The following is an 11,402-nucleotide window of genomic DNA, read 5'->3' on the forward strand; positions in this document are numbered from 1 at the left end:
ATTATATGATTACAGACATGAAAATAATAGACTAAAATATAAAGTAATTACTTTGTGAGTTAGGGTTATGGATGACTTTTTTCCTACAATTTTATTTAAGAGTTTAAAATATTGTTTTATAAGAAAAGTATGGGAGCATGAAGCAGATGGCATGGGCAGGAAAGAAAGCTGAGACGGCTCCAGGTCTCACTGAAACCAGGATGGCAAGGCACCCAGATGAGGCACAGGCTGACAAACGTCTAGACTGAGTCTGAGGCTCAAAGACCATTTCCTAAACACCGAATTCTCTAACTTACACTAAAGTTAATTTGTGTTACTCACAGGAGGTGGGTTTGCTCTAGGGTGCAGAGAATGGGGACTGGAGGAAGGAACACTGGAGAAGAGTTGTTCTTGGTTTTGAATCTGACAGACTGTCCATGTCCTAACCACACACACACACACACACACACACACACACACACACACACACACACGGTAGCTACTGGGGGCCATGGATGTGCTAATGTGAAAATTATTACACAATGAATATGTATATCAAATTATCACATCTTAGGCCTTGATTGTAACCACCTTTTAAGTAGTTCGTTGGCTGAACTGGGTTTCTTTGCTATCTGAGTCATTAATTTCACAGAAGTCTGGCAGGGGTGCAGAGTGCATGAGGGCCCTCTTCTGCCGTGGGTCCACGCTGGGGCAGTATAGCCCACAGTTGCCAAGAGGGTGAACTTCTTGGCAGCAAGACCATGCTGAATGGCTAAGGGCAGTTTGGTTGGAAGTCCTCTCTGCAGGGCTCTTCCCAAGGAAGGGGAGTGAAAGCAGAATCTTCATGATCCACGTTGCAGAATAAAAGCTGCCAATGGGAAGAGCATTTTGACAGGGAGAGGGATTGTGCACCACAGAAATCGCACTCTGGAGTAAGGCAATGAAAGGTAGATAAAGTCTGTATTTTTGCCAAATGTTCAGTATTAGTTCTCTTCTGGGGTAATACTTTAAATATTCAAGTGGTTAGGACCTAACCATTCTGAATTAAACCATTCTGAATTCTGTAGCTGCTGGAAAGGGGAAAGACAGTGACAGGGTGACAGGGCACTAGGAAGGCAGTGGGTTTGGAGCAGTGCCACTTACCAAGCAGTTGGAAACATCTCAATATTTTAACAAGAAGCAAGGTCATCTCAGTGCTTATTAACCAATTACTAGCCTTGGTCCTTCCTCTTCTCTTCTTGTTGGTGGCTGCAGCCTCTATTTGTTTTCTTTACCTTCGCCAGCTGAGCGCAATTCCCTCTCCCTCTGATCATGAGTCACGTCATGCCATGCACTTCCTGTCCTGAGTGGATGTGTGTGTGATAGGGACTGGGATCCCACATGCGGACTTACTGGTTAGGTGACGTGAGGGGAAGCGAGCAGTGATGTAATAGCCAAAGTGATGTAAGACCCACCATCCCAAGGAGGCCACGGTCTGTTCCTGTTGTGGGCAGGAAGCCAGAGCGTGCCATGGTGGCCAAACAGTGTCCACAGGGATGTTCCCAATGGGAAGTGTGCTCCGTGACAGGCACGGGTGCAGACACCCTTACAAACCACGTCCCCCCAGATCACAGTGAAACCTCATTCTGGTTTCATACCTGGCCAGGCATGGTGGGCAATGATCAAGATATGAGTGCTGGAGTCAGATGCTTTGGGCTGCAGTATTGGCTCCCCACGTAACTGCCTGAGTGCCGTTTGATTATCTCATCACTCTGAACCAACAGCTCTAAAATGAGAACAGCAATTGTATCTACCGCTCTAGGTTACTGTGGAGGTTAAATGAGTTAGTGTTTGCAGAATGCCTGGTGCATAGCAAGGACTCAGTAAAGATCTCATTATTATTATTGCATTCCTCCTGGTTTATGCTGCAATTGCTGAGACTAGCTTGACTCCTTCACCCCAATCCTATCTCTCAATTATACTCACATCTAGATCTTTAAAGTGGTCTACTTTGTGCTACGACAGTTTCTCAGCCTTTTTGACCAATGCATACTTCTGATGAACATAAAAGTAGTATACCTAGTTCTCCAAGGAGACTTTGACCTACTCTTCTATGGGACTTGCCCCTACCACCCCTCTCCTCAACTCCAATCATCCCTTGGTGGATAATCATGGGTGAGCATAGTTTAGTTTTTAATGACAAAATAATCACTTATTCAATTTGACTATGTCCAAAAATTCCTAAGTAGATGAATAATTTTTCCAATATTGGCTCTTAGTCTTCCAAAGGGACAATGTTAGAGAACACCTCCACAAATGCACAGAGATTTGAAGAGATGGACCTCCATTTATGACCTGCATGATGAAGGCTGTGATAGACTCCAACTTCAGAGGACTGTGTTAGGGGAGGAGGAAGGTGGAGGTCAGGATTAACAAACCCAAGAGGAGAGACGATGGGGTGCTGCACCAAAAAGATGCAAACAAAGCCCAACCTCAGATCTAGATTTGTTCCAGGAATAACCCCCAGAGTCTGGATCCAAAAAAGAAAGAAGAGCAGAAGCAGCAGATGGAGGATAAGCAGAAAGTGGAGCCTGGAACAGTGATTTTGCCTGGGGCTGGCTTTCACAGGGAAGCCTTGCAGGGGCCCGTGTCAGCATAGCAGGCCTTGAATAAGCAGGGACCAACCACAGGGGATAGTGGTCTGACAAGAGTTAACTCCCAGAAATTTTCACACCCAGCTGTGGATTGTGTGCCCATGATGGCACTTTAAAAGACCACAACAAAATCACTATTTGACAAATACCATAGGAGCAGCTATTGCAGGCAAAAGTCATCAACAGGTGTTAAAACCAGCTGGGTGGGACGGAAGTATAACGAGAAACAGGACATTTGCTTAGTTTCAGTGTAGCTCTCTACAAGATACTTAATAATTGCAATGGGAAAAACAGTAAATGCTATGATGGAGAAACCTGCCATATACTACCTTAACCAAGGCATCAAAGTGTAAGATCATACACATTCTGATATGATGCATTTAGAAGGCACAATAGTCATGTTGCGGGAGACTGAGACATGACAACTAAATGCCACTTGTGGTCCTGGTCTGGATCCTGAAAAAGTACATTAGTGGGGCACTGCAAGTTGAATAAGGCGTATGGATGTATTTCTAGTATTCTATCAATTTGAGTTCCTGGCTTTGATGATTATACTACAGTTATTTAGGATAGCAACATTTTGGGAAGGTATGAAAGGGTATATGGGAATTTTTTGTAGTACTTTTGTAACTTTTTGTTGTCCAAAATTAAATATTTATTTATTTATTTATTTATTCGAGATAGAGTCTGTCTCTTTTGCCTAAGCTGGAGTGCAGTGGCGCAATCTCGGCTCACTGCAAGCTCTGCCTCCCGGGTTCACACCATACTCCTGCCTCAGCCTCCCGAGTAGCTGGGACTACAGGCGCCCGCCACCACGCCCAGCTAATGTTTTTTTGTATTTTTAGTAGAGATGGGGTTTCACCGTGTTAGCCAGGATGGTCTTGATCTCCTGACCTTGTGATCCACCCGCCTCGGCCTCCCAAAGGGCTGGGATTACAGGCATGAGCCACCACGCCCGACCCCAGAATTATTTAAAAATAAAATGTTAAAAACAAAGAATAATTTTTAAAAAGACAAAAACAGACAGCAGCAGTGGAAATAATAGTAAGCAATTTCCAGGCTTACCATAGTTACCTAATGGAGGCAATTCCCATTAGGAAATTCCCATTCACCACGGTGCCATGGAGGGAAAGAGGCTGGTGTTATGCCCAGACCCACGATGTCCCAAAAGCAACCACCAGAGACCAGAGTCAAAGCCAAGCAGCAGGGTTCGCTTTATTTCAAGTTCGAACTCGGTTCTCTCCAGCTAGGCACTAGTTCCCAGGGAAAGACCCCGAGCTCGGGGTTTCAGCCGTTTTTATAGTCCAGCACAAACAAGTTACAGAGAATCTGGGGAATTTTACAGTTGTAAGTTTACAATTGGCTGACATTTAAAGTTATACATTAGTCAGTTGTTCATTGGTTCCCGCCCTTTGGCCATATAATAAACGGCCGTTCCCGCCCTTTGGCAAAACCACAAACGGCCGTGACGCATTTAGGGACTTTCCACATAACCTTGTTGCTTCAGCATTAAGGGGGGGGGGGGGTTTCTTGCCGCCTCTGATTTCCAGTACTTTTCCACTTAGCATTTTTAGTTTTTCTCTTTCTATCACATTTCCCCCTCTCTCTGGTATCTCAAGAGCCAATCTTGGGTCTTATGTGTCTGATTCGAAGGCCTCAGCGACTACAGATTGGTACTGGGCTCTCAGGACCATAAGCTGAACAGTGTTGAGTCTCTCTTTTACGAAGTTTGTTAGTTTGTTTATCATGCATGGTCCTATAGTAAGAAGTATACTTATGAACGGTCCTATGAGGGACACTAAGAGGGAGTACATAGATGAATTCCACCAGCTGTTGGCGGCGGAAGTGAATTGTTGTTTCTGCAACTCTAAGCTAAGTTTATGTAGCTGCTGAACCCGTGTTTCTACGAGTTCAGATTCATTTATATAGAAACAACAATCTTCTTTGAGGAAAAGGCAGGTCCCTCCTTTTTCGGCCGTTAACAGGTCTAGTGCGCTGCGATTTTGTAAGGTAACTTGGGCAAGGGAAGTCAACTGTCTCTGTAATGAGGCAAGGGATTCGGCGGAAGCCTCCATAGCTATGGAGAATTGTTGAGTTTTGCAGTGCTGATAAGGGAGTGCCCCAGAGCTCCCCTGGCTAGGCCTGCAGCAACTAGAGATGTAGTTTTAAAAAATTATGTGACTGCCATTTTTGCCATTTTTGATTGGGTAGGGACTCAGAAGCCTTTAGGATTTTAACAGTATGGATTCTGCAGGACCTATATGGACAGCCGACACTTTGTTCTACCCATGAATTATTACAATAAGAGAGTGTCTGATCAAAAAGAAAACAAATTGCAGGTGCTGCTTTTCCTGGGTGGTTTTTAAAGTCAGTGAAATTTAGATAGATGGGGGAGCTGCAACCCCCGGGGGGACAATCAGCAGTGCCTAATAGATAGCCCTTTTGTTCTGTCTGAGCATAATTGGTCCAGTTTTCAGTCAGGAAGAAACGCCAGGCGAAGGGGGATGTGGCTGGGTTTGCCCGAGTCTCCCAACAGGGGGTCCATAAGAGTAAAAGAGCTATAAGAGAAATAAGTGTCATAGTTACAGTTTGGGTTGTTGACGGCGCAGAACAAGCTTTAAAGGGTTTTTTTTTTTTTTGGTCCGATCAACTGTCCAGGTCACTGTCTCGCCCATTGAGGATCCAACAAGGTCCGAGAATGGGTCCACAGGCTTGACGTGGGTGTGATGGATCCAGGCGACGATACCTTCTACTTTGAGGGCTGTAGGCGTAGTCAGGATCACCTGGAATGGTCCTTTCCACCGGGGTTCTAGGGTCTCCTGTCGGTGACGCTTGACGAGGACCCAGTCTCCTGGTTTATATTGATGTGGAATGGGTGGAGGCCTTCATATAGTTCTTTTAATTTGGGCCAAAATTCTTCATTAACTTTCTGTAGGGCCTGTAAGGAAAACAAAAGTTCAAGACCATTACCTGTGTCAGCTTTGAGAAGGTTGTCTTTTAGGTTGGGGATAATAGGGGGTGGTTTGCCAAACATTATTTCATAAGGGGTAAGTCCTAGTTTATAGGGAGAGTTACGTGCCCTGTAGAGAGCGTAGGGGAGGAGGACTACCCAGTTAGCGCCAGTCTCCATGGTCAATTTAGTTAGGGTCTCTTTTAATGTTTTATTTACTCTTTCTACCTGTCCTGAGCTTTGGGGTCGATAGGCACAATGTAGTTTCCAATTAGCCCCAAGGATGGAAGCCAGTTCCTGACTTACCTTTGCAACGAAGGCCGGCCCGTTATCCGACCCTATCATGACTGGAAAGCCGTACCTGGGCAGGATCTCTTCTGGGATCTTTTTGGTTACAATCTGTGCAGTTTCTTTTTTTGTTGGGAAAGCTTCTGCCCATCCTGAAAAGGTATCTATAAAAACTAGTAAGTATTTGTATCCATACTTTCCTGGTTTTATTTCAGTAAAGTCAATTTCCCAATATATCCCATGTCTATCTCCCCTTTGTCTCTTTCCCGCGGTGTGGGTCCCGTGTCCGGCGTTATTGAGTTGGCACACTACACAGTTCTTAACCGTGGCGTCTATTTTTTCAGAGGCATTTTTGATTTTTAGTCCAGTATGTTAAATTAAATCTAGCATCCGTCGTGTGCCTAGATGAGTGCTTCGGTGGATGTGTTCTATTACCCGCTGCCCTAGCTTTTCTGGGAGGATAGTATTGTTGTTAAGAGTCTTTCCACCACTGATTACTGACCTGTGTTCTGGGGAGCTTACTTATCCACTGGAGGTCGTCCTCTTTGAGTAGACTGGGTGAGACGGCAATTCTCTGGGGCCGGGGTCGGGCAGCTGGAGGGTCAGTAGCCGAGGAGTGATTTTGGCCACTTCTTTTGCAGTCTGATCAGCCAGGTTGTTACCTCGGGCGACCGGGTTAGTGGCCTTCTGATGTCCCGGACAGTGGACGATAGCCAGCTTTTTGGGTTCCCAAAGGGCAGCCAGAAGATTTAAGATTTCTTCTTTGTTTTTAATGTCTTTTCCTTCAGCTGTGAGAAGCCCCCTCTCTTTGTATATAGCACCGTGGATGTGGGTGGTGGCAAAGGCATATCGGCTGTCAGTATATACTGTCAGTTTACGGCCCTTGCCCAGTTTTAGGGCTTGTGCCAAGGCAATTAACTCAGCTTTCTGAGCCGATGTTCCTGGAGGTAATGGCTCGGCCCAAATTATTTCAGTCTCTGAGGTTACTGCCGCTCCTGCATACCTCTGTCCTTGGTGAATGAAGCTGCTCCCGTCAGTGAACCAGGTGAGGTCTGTATCTGGCAGTGGCCAGTCCTGGAGGTCTTCTCTGACTCCATGTACCTGGGCTAGTATTTCAGTGCAGTTGTGGAGCGGCTTACTTAGGTCTGGGTCTGGCAGTAACGATGCTGGGTTTAGGGCCGTCGGGGGTTTGAAAGTTATTCTGAGGGGGTTCAGCAACAGCCCCTGGTAATGGGTAAGCCGAGCATTACTGAGCCGTCGGTCAGGGGGCTGTCTAAGGATGCCTTCGACAGCGTGGGGGGTGGTGACTTGTAATTCTTGGCCCATGGCCAGTTTATCAGCATCTTTGACCATCAGGGCTGTCGCTGCAATCATCCGGAGGCAAGGAGGCCATCCTGCAGCCACCGGGTCCAGTCTCTTTGAGAGGTATGCAACTGGCCTGCGCCACAGACCCAAATTTTGAGTTAGAACTGCTTTTGCTATGCCCCGGCTTTCATCTACGTATAAGTGAAAAGACTTAGAAACATCCAGAAGACCCAGTGCAGGGGCTGAGAGCAGAGCAGTTTTAATTTGCTGGAAAGCCAGCTCAGCCTCTTCAGTCCAATTGAAGGGCTGTTGCTCTTTGGTAGCCTGATAGAGGGATTTTGCCAGTTCAGCGAAGCCAGGTATCCAAAGCCTGCAGAACCCTGCAGATCCCAGGAACTCTCTTACCTGTCGTGTTGACTGTGGTCTTGGGATCTGTAGGACAGTTTCTTTTCAGGCATTTGTTAGCCAACGCTGTCCCCCTCTCAGTAGATATCCCAAATAGGTTACTTCTGGCTTGCAGATATGGGCCTTTTTAGCTGAGGCTCGATAACCTAGGTTTCCCAGGGTTTTTAGGAGGTCTTTGGTTCCTTGGATGCAAGCCTCTGGGGACTTTGCCGCTATTAAGAGATCATCAACATACTGCAAGAGAGTTATACTGGGGTGTTGGCGCCGGTACTCACCCAAGTCTTCGTGTAGGGCTTCATCAAACAGAGTTGGGGAGTTCTTGAATCCTTGTGGCAATCTGGTCCATGTCAGTTGGCCATTTATACCCCTTTCAGAGTCTGTCCACTCGAAAGCAAAAATTTCTTGGCTTTTAGGGGCTAAAGGCAGGCTGAAAAAGGCATCTTTTAGGTCTAGAACAGTATACCATTGATTTTCAGGGCTCAAAGTGCTCAGGAGGGTGTATGGGTTTGGCACCGTCGGGTGTATATCTATTACCCTTCTGTTGACCTCTCTTAAGTCTTGTACCGGCCTGTATTCTTTACTGTTAGGTTTTCGTATTGGTAACAGCGGAGTGTTCCATGGTGAGTGGCAGGGGCGCAGGACTCCATGATCTAGGAGTCGGCGTATGTGTGGCATAATCCCCTCTCTGGCTTCTAGGGCCATCGGGTATTGGCGCACCCGAACAGGGTCCATGGTCCATCCCGGGCTTGAGCTCAACAAAAATGGCGGGACAGTGTTTTGCTAGCCCTAGACCTGTTTCCGCCCAGGCCTCTGGGAAATTTTGTAGCCAGGAGTCCATATTTTGGTTAGGAGGTGTCAACTCCTGATGAAGCCGATATTCCTCCTCCAGAGTCACAGTAAGGACAGATAGTGGCTTATTTTGGGAGTCAGTCACTTTGGGCCCTTCTGGTTGAAAGTGGATCTGGGCCCCCATTTTTGTTAACAGATCTCTTCCCAACAGAGGACAAGGGCTTTCAGGGATGACCAGGAAGGTGTGGGACACTTTCCCAGTTCCCAAGTCCACCGTTCTCTGAGTTGTCCATGGATATTTTTTGACTCCTGTGGCCCCTTGAACCCAGGAGGAGTTGGAAGATAACTTTCCATAGGGCTTGACTAGGACCGAATGTTGTGCCCCGGTATCGACCAGGAACTGGACTGGGGACCCCTCCACTTGTAAAGTTACCCTAGGTTTGGGGAGGGGGTCCGAACCCCGTCTTCCCTATTCCGTATCTTGAGTAACCAATATCGGCATGGGTTTGGGCTGCCATTGTCCTTGGCCCGGCTGGCGCTGTTTCTTTTTGGGGCAGTCTTTAATCCAGTGGCCAATTTCTTTACAGTAAGCACACTGATCTTTGTTTAGGTTGCGTCTAGGGGCACGCATGGATTGGGTACCGTCCGGCGGAGGTTGTTCCCTTTGGACGACTGCTGCTAGGACCTTGGTCATTTTTTCGGTGGCCCTAATTTGTCTTTCCTCTGGAGCATCCCTGTTGTTATAAACCCTCTGCGCTATGCGAAGAAGGTCTTGGACCTGTTTTCCTTCCAAATCTTCTAATTTTTGTAATTTTTTCTTAATATCTGGGGCCGCCTGATTGACAAAGGACATAACAACTGCTGCCTGATTCTCGGGGGCTTCTGGATCTATAGGTGTATATTGTCTAAAGGCTTCCATTAGTCTTTCTAGATAAACAGCAGGACTTTCTGTTTTTCCCTGTAAAACAGAGTATACCTTAGCCAAATTAGTGGGCTTGCGAGCTGCAGCCCAGAGACCCGCCATTAGAGTCTGGCAATAAATGAGTAGTTTTCCCCTATCTTCTGCTGTATTGTAGTCCCACACGGGCCTGGTCAGGGGAAACGCTGCATTAATGAGGTCAGGGTTTGCAGTCGGTTGACCGTCATCTCCGGGAACCAGCTTTCTTGCCTCTACCTGTATTCTTTCTCATTCCTCCGTTGTGAACAGAATTCAGAGGAGCTGTTGGCAGTCATCCCAGGTGGGCTGATGAGTGAACATGACACTGTCTAGAAGGGCTGTTAGGTCTTTGGGGTTGTCAGAGAACCGGGCATTCTGGGTTTTCCAGTTGTACAGGTCACTGGTAGAGAATGGCCAGTACTGGAGTCTAGGGTTGCCTGTGTCATCGGGGGGTCCTACTTCCCTTAAGGGGAGCGCTACAGTGGAGTCGGGAACTCGCGGAGTTACCTCGCGTTGGGTACGCCCGCGCGTTCGTCCCGCCGGCCCTCCTGAACTATGCTCACTTTCAGTTTCCCCCAACGCAGCAGCCGCTTCTCGACCCTCATGGCTTTCTGGGGGTGTGACCGGTGGGACTTGGGGCCAGGGTCCAGGGGGATGATAAGGCGGGGGTTCCAGGGATATGGGGTCTTGGCTATCAGGCAGTACAGGGGGCAAGGGGGCAGTTGGGGTTTTTGGTTTTTGGGTGGTCCCAGCCGGCCGTGCGACTAAGGTTTTACAAGGTTCAGAAGTCAACAGAAAGGGAGCTAGCCACGGGAGCGGATTTTCCACGAGATCTTGCCATACCAAAATGTAGGGGATTTGGTCTGGATGTCCCGTACGGCCCGGCAGGAAAACTCTTGATTTTACCTTAAGGATGATGGGGAGACAAAAAGTTCCCTCGGCTGGCCAGCCAATGCCGAAGGTGGGCCACTCAGAGCGGCAGAGGGTTATTAATTTTCCCTTTTCAAGTTCTACACTGAGATCATGTCCTCTTGCTCTTACATCTCTAAAATTATTGACAAGGAGAGAAAGTGGTGTGGTCTGAGAGTTGCCCATTTCAAGGAATTCCTGTTGGTAAAAGATGGGTGGTGAAGGATGTTAGTGTCTGGTCCGGAACTGGCTCCGAAACGGCTCCTGTAAATCAAGGTAAATTAGAAGGAGGCACACAACAGAGAACAACCAGCAAATAAGATAATTTTGATCGCTAGTGCGCCTCGGGCATAGTACCTGATCAGATTCAGATGGGCCACGGAATACAGAGCCCCAGATGAGTACCGGAGGATGTTTCCCACTGGCCTCTACTGACTGTCCTATAGCGCGTCCGCCAGGACTAGATCAGTCTCAAATACAGACCCCGCGGGATTGTTCAGAGGCAGACAGACAACATACAGACTGAGCCGGCTTACTTACTTTTGCGATGACCCGTTGGCCTGGGGTCTGGTGGGCTTGGGGCAATCCCGGACGAGCCCCCAAATGTTATGCCCAGACCCACGATGTCCCAAAAGCAACCACCAGAGACCAGAGTCAAAGCCAAGCAGCAGGGTTCGCTTTATTTCGAGTTCGAACTCGGTTCTCTCCAGCTAGGCACTAGTTCCCAGGGAAAGACCCCGAGCTCGGGGTTTCAGCCGTTTTTATAGTCCGGAACAAACAAGTTACAGAGAATCTGGGGAATTTTACAGTTGTAAGTTTACAACTGGCTGACATTTAAAGTTATACATTAGTCAGTTGTTCATTGGTTCCCGCCCTTCGGCCATATCATAAACGGCCATTCCCTCCCTTTGGCAAAATCACAAACGGCCGTGACGCATTTAGGGACTTTCCACATAACCTTGTTGCTTCAGCATTGGGTGGGGGAGGTTTCTTGCCGCCTCTGATTTCCAGTACTTTTCCACTTAGCATTTTTAGTTTTTCTCTATCACACTGGGACCCAGTCAGTAGCACACAGAAGCCTTGTGCTCCAAAATCAAAGATCCTGACTAACCTGGAAAGGGCTGCTAGCTGTCCAGCCCAGCTCCATGCTAGAATGCAGATGGGATGGCTAAAGTTTATGCAGTCCCAGGGTTGAAGCCACATGCAG

This window comes from Rhinopithecus roxellana, chromosome 6 (genome assembly GCF_007565055.1).
Source record: "Rhinopithecus roxellana isolate Shanxi Qingling chromosome 6, ASM756505v1, whole genome shotgun sequence".
NCBI lineage: Eukaryota > Metazoa > Chordata > Mammalia > Primates > Cercopithecidae > Rhinopithecus > Rhinopithecus roxellana.